Source organism: Pistacia vera, unplaced genomic scaffold (assembly GCF_008641045.1).
Source record: "Pistacia vera cultivar Batoury unplaced genomic scaffold, PisVer_v2 Contig623, whole genome shotgun sequence".
Taxonomy (NCBI): domain Eukaryota; kingdom Viridiplantae; phylum Streptophyta; class Magnoliopsida; order Sapindales; family Anacardiaceae; genus Pistacia; species Pistacia vera.
Genome location: NW_022196472.1, coordinates 415,538 through 425,319, shown reverse-complemented (window position 1 = coordinate 425,319; position 9,782 = coordinate 415,538). Strand labels below are relative to the sequence as shown.

Below are 9,782 nucleotides of genomic sequence, written 5' to 3'. Positions count from 1 at the left end.
CAAATTTGCTTATTTTCAAACCCAAAAAATATTTCAACCACTACCAATTATTATGATTAAATATATTAATGCATATAACATAATCTAAAATATTTGGTGCAAATCTAAGATACTAAATTATGAAGTTTAATTTTGATATATTAGTATAAAATAAAATAAAAAATTAAATTATCATCACTAGCTTTCCCGACGAGATGGGATACTCGACTTTGTTTAATTGTTGGTTCGAACTTTGAAGATTGAATTGTGTGGAGATAAACTCTTGGATTAAAAAAAATGTAAATATATTATAAACGATCATAAGTGTAAAGAAGCTCTTCGTTTCACTCAAAAACTTTTTTAGTTAATATAACATAAAATAAGATCGACAGCACAATCTTTTTATTTTACATTTATAATCAACCTCTAGATTAAGGTTAATCAATGGTCAAGATTGTATTAAATTTGTAGTTTCATTTCATTATAGTCATCTTAAAACTTTTATTATGTTAGCAATTTTTTCTATCTTCCCATCGCACTTCTCTCTCCTCTCCTAAATTAAATTGTCATTTAACACCAAGATTAGATAAGAAATGAAAAATACTATCAAAATTAATAAATTATAATTTTATGAATTGCTATAAAACAAATTATATTACTAAACAGTAAACAATTTTTTGGTTAAATGAATATTGATCTTTTAAATATATTTTATTTTCATTTCGATATAAAATACATTACTTTTACACATATAATCCCAACAATCAATTAAATTAGTTTTTATATATATATAATGCAAATCACAACTATAAATTGACCTTTAAGTGGTATTTCATACTTAAACTTGTAATTTTTTTGCTATTTTTTTTTTTAATTATTTTGGTAAGTATATATATAAACATCCGGAAACAAGAAATACGGTTCAAAAATTCAAACCCATAAAGAGAAAAAAAAAATTAGACCTCAAGAAACAAAAAGCCAATATTTTGGTGTGTGTATATATATATAAAACATCGAAAACAAGAAACACGTTCAAAAATTCAAACCCAAAAAGAGAAAAATTAAAAACAAAAAAAATAGACCTTGAGAAACAGAAACCGAATTCAAAAGAGAAAGATGAAAAAATATTGGATCATTTCTTGATTTGTGAGTGTCATCCTTGCACAGGGGCCATAGTAATCTTCTCTATCTCGTTTCAATTTTATCGGATGTCTCCGAAGAGACAACCTTTTGCTCCCTTCTCTTTTCTTATAACTATGCAATTGTTCTCTGAACTAGACGATGTGGGATAGTTCGGCTCCAACTTGATGACTGATTTTACACGTCATATGACGTATTGCCTTTTTAAAGGAATAGGTAATTTTGATATGATTGGTAACCTGGTTGTTAGTGTTGGGCGAGAGCCCCACAATGCTATACTATGGACCTAATGTATCAGCCCTTATTAGTTTAAAGGGCCTTATTTTTTTTTAAATTAAATTTATTAATTTCATCTCTGTAATTAAATTGTTCACTTTCAGGGAATTTATTTTTGTAATATATTTAATGCATTCAATTAATTGATAAGATTTCTTGTAAGGAACAAGGTTGGTCTGCTTGAAAAAAAAAATAGCGTTAAATATTCATTTTTTATAATTAATTCATAGTAAAAACATGACAAATATTTATGCAGTTCATGATGATTGTTGAATCATACTTTTAGGAAGATGCATAGACATGTAACCATATGATGAGCACCGGAAATCTTTGTGTCGGCATAAAATAATTTAATTTATGGTTCATTTTAAATTGAAAGCAAATATGAATATTACTATTCAAACAGCATTTTAAGTTCCTATTATTTAATTGATATTAGTATAGGTGAAAAATTAACGAAACAACTTACAATTGTAAAGCATAAACTCTATCTGTATTGTACTTATATGATCTTTCGATCAAACTCTTTCAATTACATAGATAAATTCTGTCTTAATTATTTGAAAAGGGAATTACGTTTTATGATTGAAAGAGGAAATAAAACCTATAAATACATATAACTCTTTTAATGAGGAACAAAATTGTAACTATAAACTTAATAATAATTGGGGTGTAAAGAGATAAAATAAGGGGCAATAGCATTACTCTAAATTTAAATCTATTCTATTTTAAACTAATAACATAAACAAAGACTAAAAATACTCTCTTATATATTGTCTCCTTATTTTATATACTATAAACTTAATAGTAATTAGTTTGATGATCTCGTAATCTCTTTAAAAAAAAATTACAAACAAATATTGTCTTGTGGGAAAATATATTAATTAATCCCCTATAATTATATCATGTTAGGAAAAGATGTGGCCGTGAAACAGCCAAATGTTTGACCTTTTCACGCCCAGATCTCCACTGTCGCTGCCGACAGTGGCTGGGGTAGGTTGGGGTGCTTTTGTTAAGTTTTAACTTTTTTTGTTATTAGGGTGTTTTAGTTAAATCTAAAATGTATGGGGTTAAAAGAAATTATTAAAAAAATAACAATAAAAATAATTTATATTAATATTTTAAAAGAGGGCAATTTAGTAATTTATATAACATACCCACTAATTTATTTCTCTCAATCAAATATATTAATATAACATACTCACCAATTTATTCCAAGCAACCAAATATATTTCTCTAAACATTCACAATAATCTTAAAGGTAATCTATCTTTCCATCAATATAACATTCCCTGAACCAAACAAAACCTAAAGTATTTAAAGTAAATCCTCATGCAAATATGCTTATTTCAAGCATTTTTACTTGCGAAAATAATATTTTAATTAATTCACGTCATAATTATAAAAAAAAAAAATAATGCTTAAAATAAAATCTAACATTTTTGTTGAACAATGGATTTACTGAAAAAGTATATAAATTTCAAATTATAATGAAAAACTCAAAATGTAATAAGTTTCTATTGGAATATAATAATTGTTAAGGTAAAAATGCAATTTAGCATTTTTTTTGTTTGAAAATTATTTATAGTTTTAAAAGTATTTGTAATTCAAAAAATGCAGAAATTGGACTGCTTTCTCTTTAAATAAATGGGCTGAGATGTTTGGGATTTCATCTGTTTGTGCCTCAGCCCACCGGCGCCCAATATTTTTCCCACCCGTAAATAGGTTAATAATTCATTTATGGATAAAAACTTATATAAGAGTTAATGACATTAATCCCCCTCAAATATGACAATATAACCAAAATTCTCCTAAAGCTTCCTAAATAACATAAACCCTTCATCAGATTTTAGGTATTAAAATAAACGGCAAGAGGACAATTCGGTATATTTATTAATTTATAACAGTATAAATTTTAACAATTCATTAACGGTTGAGAGATTTTTTGTTATTTCCAAAACCTCTTAAGGAGTTTTGTTAATATATCATACTTTAGAGGTTCCGTTTGGATCGGGGATTATATAAGATAACGGGGTAATCTTTGTTTATTTTGTAAGATTCTTGTGTTTGGTTTGCAAGTAATAAAATATTACGATAATTTTTTATTGTAAATGGTGTTTACTCTTAATAATGTGGGGGATAATCTTATTACCTTGTTAGCAGGTGTTATTAAAACATTACTGGGGTAATCTGATTTTTCTACCCATTTTGCCCTTAATTAAAAATCATTTCGGATACAATTGCTTTCAAATGTCTACCAAATAAAAATTACCTAGCCCCCCTACCTTTGAGAAATTAGCTAAAACACCTCAGCTACAAAAAAATTTAAAAGTTAACAAAATACCCCTAGCCACCCAAGACCACCGCCAACTGTGACTCACCAATTGTCGTAATGGTGCACAACTGGCAGGATCTGGCTGGTCGTGCACCGATAAGCCTTTTCCAGAAACAGCCAAATCTAGCATTTCTATGGCCATTTCACGACCAAAGATGTGGCTGTAAAAATGGCCATAGATCTTACCGTGAAATGGCCATATCTTTGGCCGTGAAATGGCCATAAATCTGGCTATTTTTTGGCCATGGATTATAAATCCATGGCCATTTCCGGCTTTGCCGACTCACGGTCAGCCATATACAAGTAGTCGTGCGCCATTCCGTCAATTGTTGACGGCGGTCGGCAGTGGTGGCTGGCTGCTGACAGTGACTTGGGGTGGGTGGGGGTGATTTTACTACAAATTAAAGTTTTATATGGCTGTGGTGTTTTAGCAAAATTTCAAATATAGGGAGATAAAAAATGATTCAAAAAATAATATTATATTAATATTTAAAAAAGAGGGCAATTTAATAATCTATATAACATATTCACCCATTTATCATTCCAACCAAACATATAATTCCCTAATTTATTCAAAACCAACCAGACATATTTTCTAAACATTCTTAGTAATCTTCAAGGTGATCTTTCTTTTCGTTAATATAATATACCCCTATAATAAAATATTACATGATCCAAACGTAGATGTATATCTTTTAACTCCTTATCAAATCATGCTTTACATGATGACTTTCGAATCATACTTTTTAGGAAGATTCAAAGACGAAATCATTTTATGAACACTATCAATTTATTAAGAGGTTTGAATTACTTTGTATATCAAAATTTGGAGGAGCTATCTTAATTTATAGTTGCAGTCAGTTAAGCTAAAAAAAATATATATAATTAATTATATTATAATATTTAATTTCAGTATCAAACACTATAACTATAAAGAAATGGGAGGAAATTAAAGAAAGAAGTTTTATCTTTTGGCACACTCACATTTCTCTTTTGATTTGATGTTTATAAATGGACGGTAATACTTGATTATGTAATATATATATTACTAAATATCCATTGTATTTTCTTTTTTCTTTTATATATAAAAAAATAAATTAAAATGAATTATAACTAAATTTTTTTTTTTTTAATTTATACTTGTCAAATACTTTATTATTATCTTAGCACACAATGTAAACTACATTAATTAATAAGCATTATTTTGAATTGAAATTTTTAGCCTATCAAATTTTGGATGGATTATATTGACCCACTAACAAATTAAAACTCCATTACTAGAACCTTAAAGAAAAAATTGTACATAATATATTTTCATGATTCTAAAATAATAATTTATATCCAACAAAAAACTGTATATATTAATACTTGATTTCATTAAAAAAAAAATTATAAAGATGCGATAAAATTATCATAAACAATTACATATTAAAATCCTTTGAAAAAAATTACTTTTTTAATCCACTTTTTGTGGTACTTTTAGGAATTACCAAACTTCTAATTTTTTTTTTTAATTGAAAATGAATTATAATAAAAATATAATTTCTAAAATTTTAAATAGATCACATTTGGGTGATGATTGTCTCATCAAAATGACTTAAAAATCATCTCTAAAAGATTTATTTTAGAGTTCAAAAGGGTAGATTAATTTAAACTCCATCAAGGAAAACTAAACAATTAGTTTTTGTTAAATTAAAATTAGCAATTCGAATTGACCCTTGATTTAATATTTATGTTACATTTGAACTTTCCAATTGATTAGAACTTGTTTAATTTGTTTGAACCCTTGTGTTCATATCAAAGATATAGTAAGCATGAATGCAATGCATATACGAATTATTAACAAATTAACATGAAACTTAAACGGCAAATAAACTAAATTACTTGACATTAACTATGTTACATAATTCAATTACTCTGCTAGTAGACCTTGCACATCAATTTACCATGAACTTGAGATACATCCTCCTACGGCCAAATGCTGCAGGATTTGGCAGTGATTCCACCAGTGTCAAATAGATTGATTCGTGCCAATCATTCTTACGAAGTTCAACTTTTTGTTTATTCTTAGCCCCAATTTCATTTAATGCTTCTTCAATCTTGAATTTAACCTCAAAAGGAACTTTAAAGCACTTTCTAACTTCTCCCTTTATACCCGCTAGATGCAGTTTCACTCGATAAATTCCTACACCTCTGATTATCTTGCCACAGTAAATACATGTTAATATCTTCTTCCCATTTTCATCTACACTCTCATTAAGATGTCCCTGTGCTATATCATTTCTTCCTCGAAAAGATTGTGAAACATCCATGAAAGTAGATTGAAGACAAGACCTAGATGATGACATATTCTCTGTTTTTAATGTTGATCTCTAACCTGGTGATACAAATAACAAATAAGTTAGTAATAATTTATTATTAACCCTTATTACTACATAATCATGTATTGTGGTAATTAACCTCAATCAACCAAATACTCATGCATTGTAAATATACATTATTAATAATTAACCCTTATTACTACATAATCATGCATTGTGGCAATTAACCTCAATCAACCAAATATTCATGCATTGTACCAAATATTCATGCATTATTAATCATGCATTTATGGCAATTAACCTCAATACACCAAATACTCAGGCATTGTAAATATACATCATTAATCATTAACCCTTATTACTACATAATCATGCATTGTGGCAATTAACCTCAATCAACCAAATATTCATGCATTGTACCAAATATTCATGCATTATTAATCATGCATTTATGGCAATTAACCTCAATACACCAAATACTCAGGCATTGTAAATATACATCATTAATCATTAACCCTTATTACTACATAATCATGCATTGTGGCAATTAACCTCAATCAACCAAATACTCATGCATTGTAATTATACATTACTAATAAAACTAACCCTTATTATTTTTCATGTGTGTGCTGAACTGAAGAACAAAATTTTTTGTTGCTTTCATGCTTTGTTTGCGGTTTGTCTTAACTCTTACGACCTCCCTGTTCAGTCTTCAAGTCATATATTAATAAGTCTAATATCTTCATTCTTCAATGCTCAAATCAAGTGTTCATTCATCATTCACCAAAAAAAAATTAACAACTCGAATCAAGTGTTCATTCATCATTCACCAAAACAAAATTAACAACTCAAATCAAGTGTTCATTCATCATTCACCAAAAGAAAATTAAAGGTTTGCTGCTGGAATAGTGGAATGTACATCAGTAAGGTGACACTGTGACAGTTACCTGGTGTTGGTGAAGATGAACTGTCGTTGACAGTTGAGTTGACTGTCAGAGAGGTGGAGTTCGGCTGTGAACAGTGCAACTATGAAAAGCCGAGATTCAAGCAATGTGAAGGGAAGAGGCGACAGTTCCTAGGCAAGAAGAAGACGATATTGAATGTGTAGCTCTGTGAAGATTGACGACGACGGATGAACAACATAGATCGACGATGAAAAAGAGTGTGAGAGGATAGAGAAGATCACGAAATGCGAGGAGATTAGGGGTAGCCCAGCTGATGACGAAGTAAGCAGTTGACGGTAAAGGTTGAAATGACTAGATTCGACAGTAAAGGGGAGACTCCGATGGAAGATTTCAGTTTCAGATTTTCTGTCCAAAAGTGTGGGAAATGCTGTGAAAATGGGGAAGGGGGGTTGGGGGAATGTTGATATTTGCTTTCGGATAAGGGGGCTTTATTGTTCAATTTATATAATTATAATGTATAGGTTTTACTGCTTTAGAGTTTAATTTAAATTTTTAATTTTATAAATTAGCTCACCCGGTTTTTTTTAAAATAACGGTTGGACCGGCGGGTGCTACAGTGCACCGGTCCAACCGCAGGTGTAAGTGGGCAGACTGATATAAGCGGTTTTGAGCCTCACCTAGCCTGACTCACCAGCTTCATATATAATATAATAACAATGATCTCTCTCAAGTATAATACAATTATAAAACCCCTTAAAGTTTCAAAAATAACATAAATCCCCCTGTCGTTAAGTTTTAAGTTTTAAAATAAATAGTAAGAATGCAATTTGATAATATTTATTAACTTATAACAATATAAATTTTGATGGCTTACTAATAATTTATTAACAATATTTGACTATACATTTAGAGAAAGATTTTTATGTTATTGGGATAATATTATTTTTAGTTAAATCATATTTCAACTAATCACGTGGGAGGTAAAACTATTTTGGTACGTAAATTTATTTTGTAGAAAGTAATAAAAAAATAGGCTTAAATTTATTTTTGACTAATATATATATATATGATATTTCTCCTCATTGTTTTCCTTTAAATTTTGTGATTATAATTGTTTTGGGTAGCTAAGGGAATACAGTTAAACCCAAAATTATTTTTGAAACAAAAAATTTATGAAGTGATTTTTTTTTCGAGAGATAAAGTTAGAAAATAGATATAAAGTAGAAGATGACAAAAGAAAAGTTTAAGGTCTCAACTACCCCCACTATATACCAATTTTTTTCTAGATTAATTTAGATCATGTAATAAAAATAAAAGAACAAAAGAACAAAAAAATGTGGAGTGGTTGGCTAAAAAGACAAACAAATTAATACAAAAGGAATAAATATAAAAAAAAAAAAAAAAATTTTGCTTTCTATGGGCGCCCTTAATAAAAGAATATTAAATAATTGAGTGGCACGTTACCAATTTGTCAGACGATTAACAACCCGCGTGTGCTAAAATAAATAGTTGTGTCCTTTATGTAAAATAGGGGTAGATTAAATGGAATTTTGCCATCTCAATGTAATATCTCCCGTATCCTTTGTAAAAAATCAAGAATTGTAGGCTACTTAATGTAAAAAAAAAAAAACCAAAGTCCAAAAGGTTAGTCTTGTATTTAATGACTCATTTATGAGTGGTTGTATCTCTTGTATCTATAAATAAAGCCTTTTACCTTCTCGGGGAGGAGGAGGAACTTTGTATAACGGACTGAACAGGAGGAGTATGAGCAAGGAATGAATGAGTTGGTTTATGTTCTTTTGCAATCCACCGTAGAAACTGCTGATAACATGGCAAAGGCTGTTTGAAGTAAGGGGATTTGGCAGGTTTGGATAGTTTTAAAGGTGATTTGGGTTGAGGTTTCGAAGGGATGTTCCATGAGAGATTAATGGATGGTGAATCTTTCCTGGCTGGGGGAGAATATTTGACATAATAGTCAAATTTACCAGACGGTTGACCAAGAAGACCAACTTTAGGATCATGGTCTTCAAATCGGGAATGAAGATCTGTTTGACTGCAGCGAGCTTTCTGTTTTTTCTGGTTGAAATAGTTTCGTCTTGGACGATAATGCTTATCAATTTCCCAAATAGGATCATCACGGCATTCCGAGCATTGGCAGTCAAGATCAAATGAAGTGTGACCAGTGACTGGATCATATTGATGATAGACAGGAGCACCAGATTGTTGAAATGAATGAATGGAAAGTCCAGGTTCCCATACTGCTGTAGTGGGTATGACCGGAGTAATCATGAATTGAGTTTGTCGAAAACTCAAAGGTGGAGCACTAGGAGTTGCTGGAGACTTAAATCTGATAGTTGTTGTTCTGTCCCTGTTATCATGCATGGTAGATTCTATAGAAACCACCGGAGTTTCTTTTTTGTTAAGAGACTCGTAACTCGTCACCCAAGAGTCGGGTAACAATTTAATCAAATCATCTCTAGAAATTTGCCTGGGAATATTGATGCAGTGAGGAGTATTCTGAGAGTCAACAGTAAGGAGCAGTGCATCAGTAGTCGTAGGGATAGCGAGATCAAGAGCATGGTCTTGGATTTGCCAAACCATTTGATAATGCAAAGTAGCTGCAATACTCCCTAGATTTAAATCTGCACCAATGATCTGTAATTGAACTTTAAGAGCCTTGGAGTAATGAACATCAGAGAGAGACATGTTGAAATTAGGAAATAGTGTCATAATGACTGTCCCAGCATTCAAAGTTGTCTGTGCTGTCCCTATACAAGCATGTTGGTATTGGACAAATCTAGCGTCCAATAAAGCAATTCGAACAGA

General features: G+C 30.0%; 1 non-coding gene across 1 annotated transcript; it reads right to left on the bottom strand.

The window, feature by feature from the left end:
* Positions 1 to 1,100: 1,100 nt before the first annotated feature.
* On the bottom strand, positions 1,101 to 1,203 carry LOC116111051. The gene has a single exon (XR_004124993.1). It is a non-coding gene; the product is annotated as a U6 spliceosomal RNA (small nuclear RNA).
* Between the last annotated feature and the right edge of the window lie 8,579 nt (positions 1,204 to 9,782).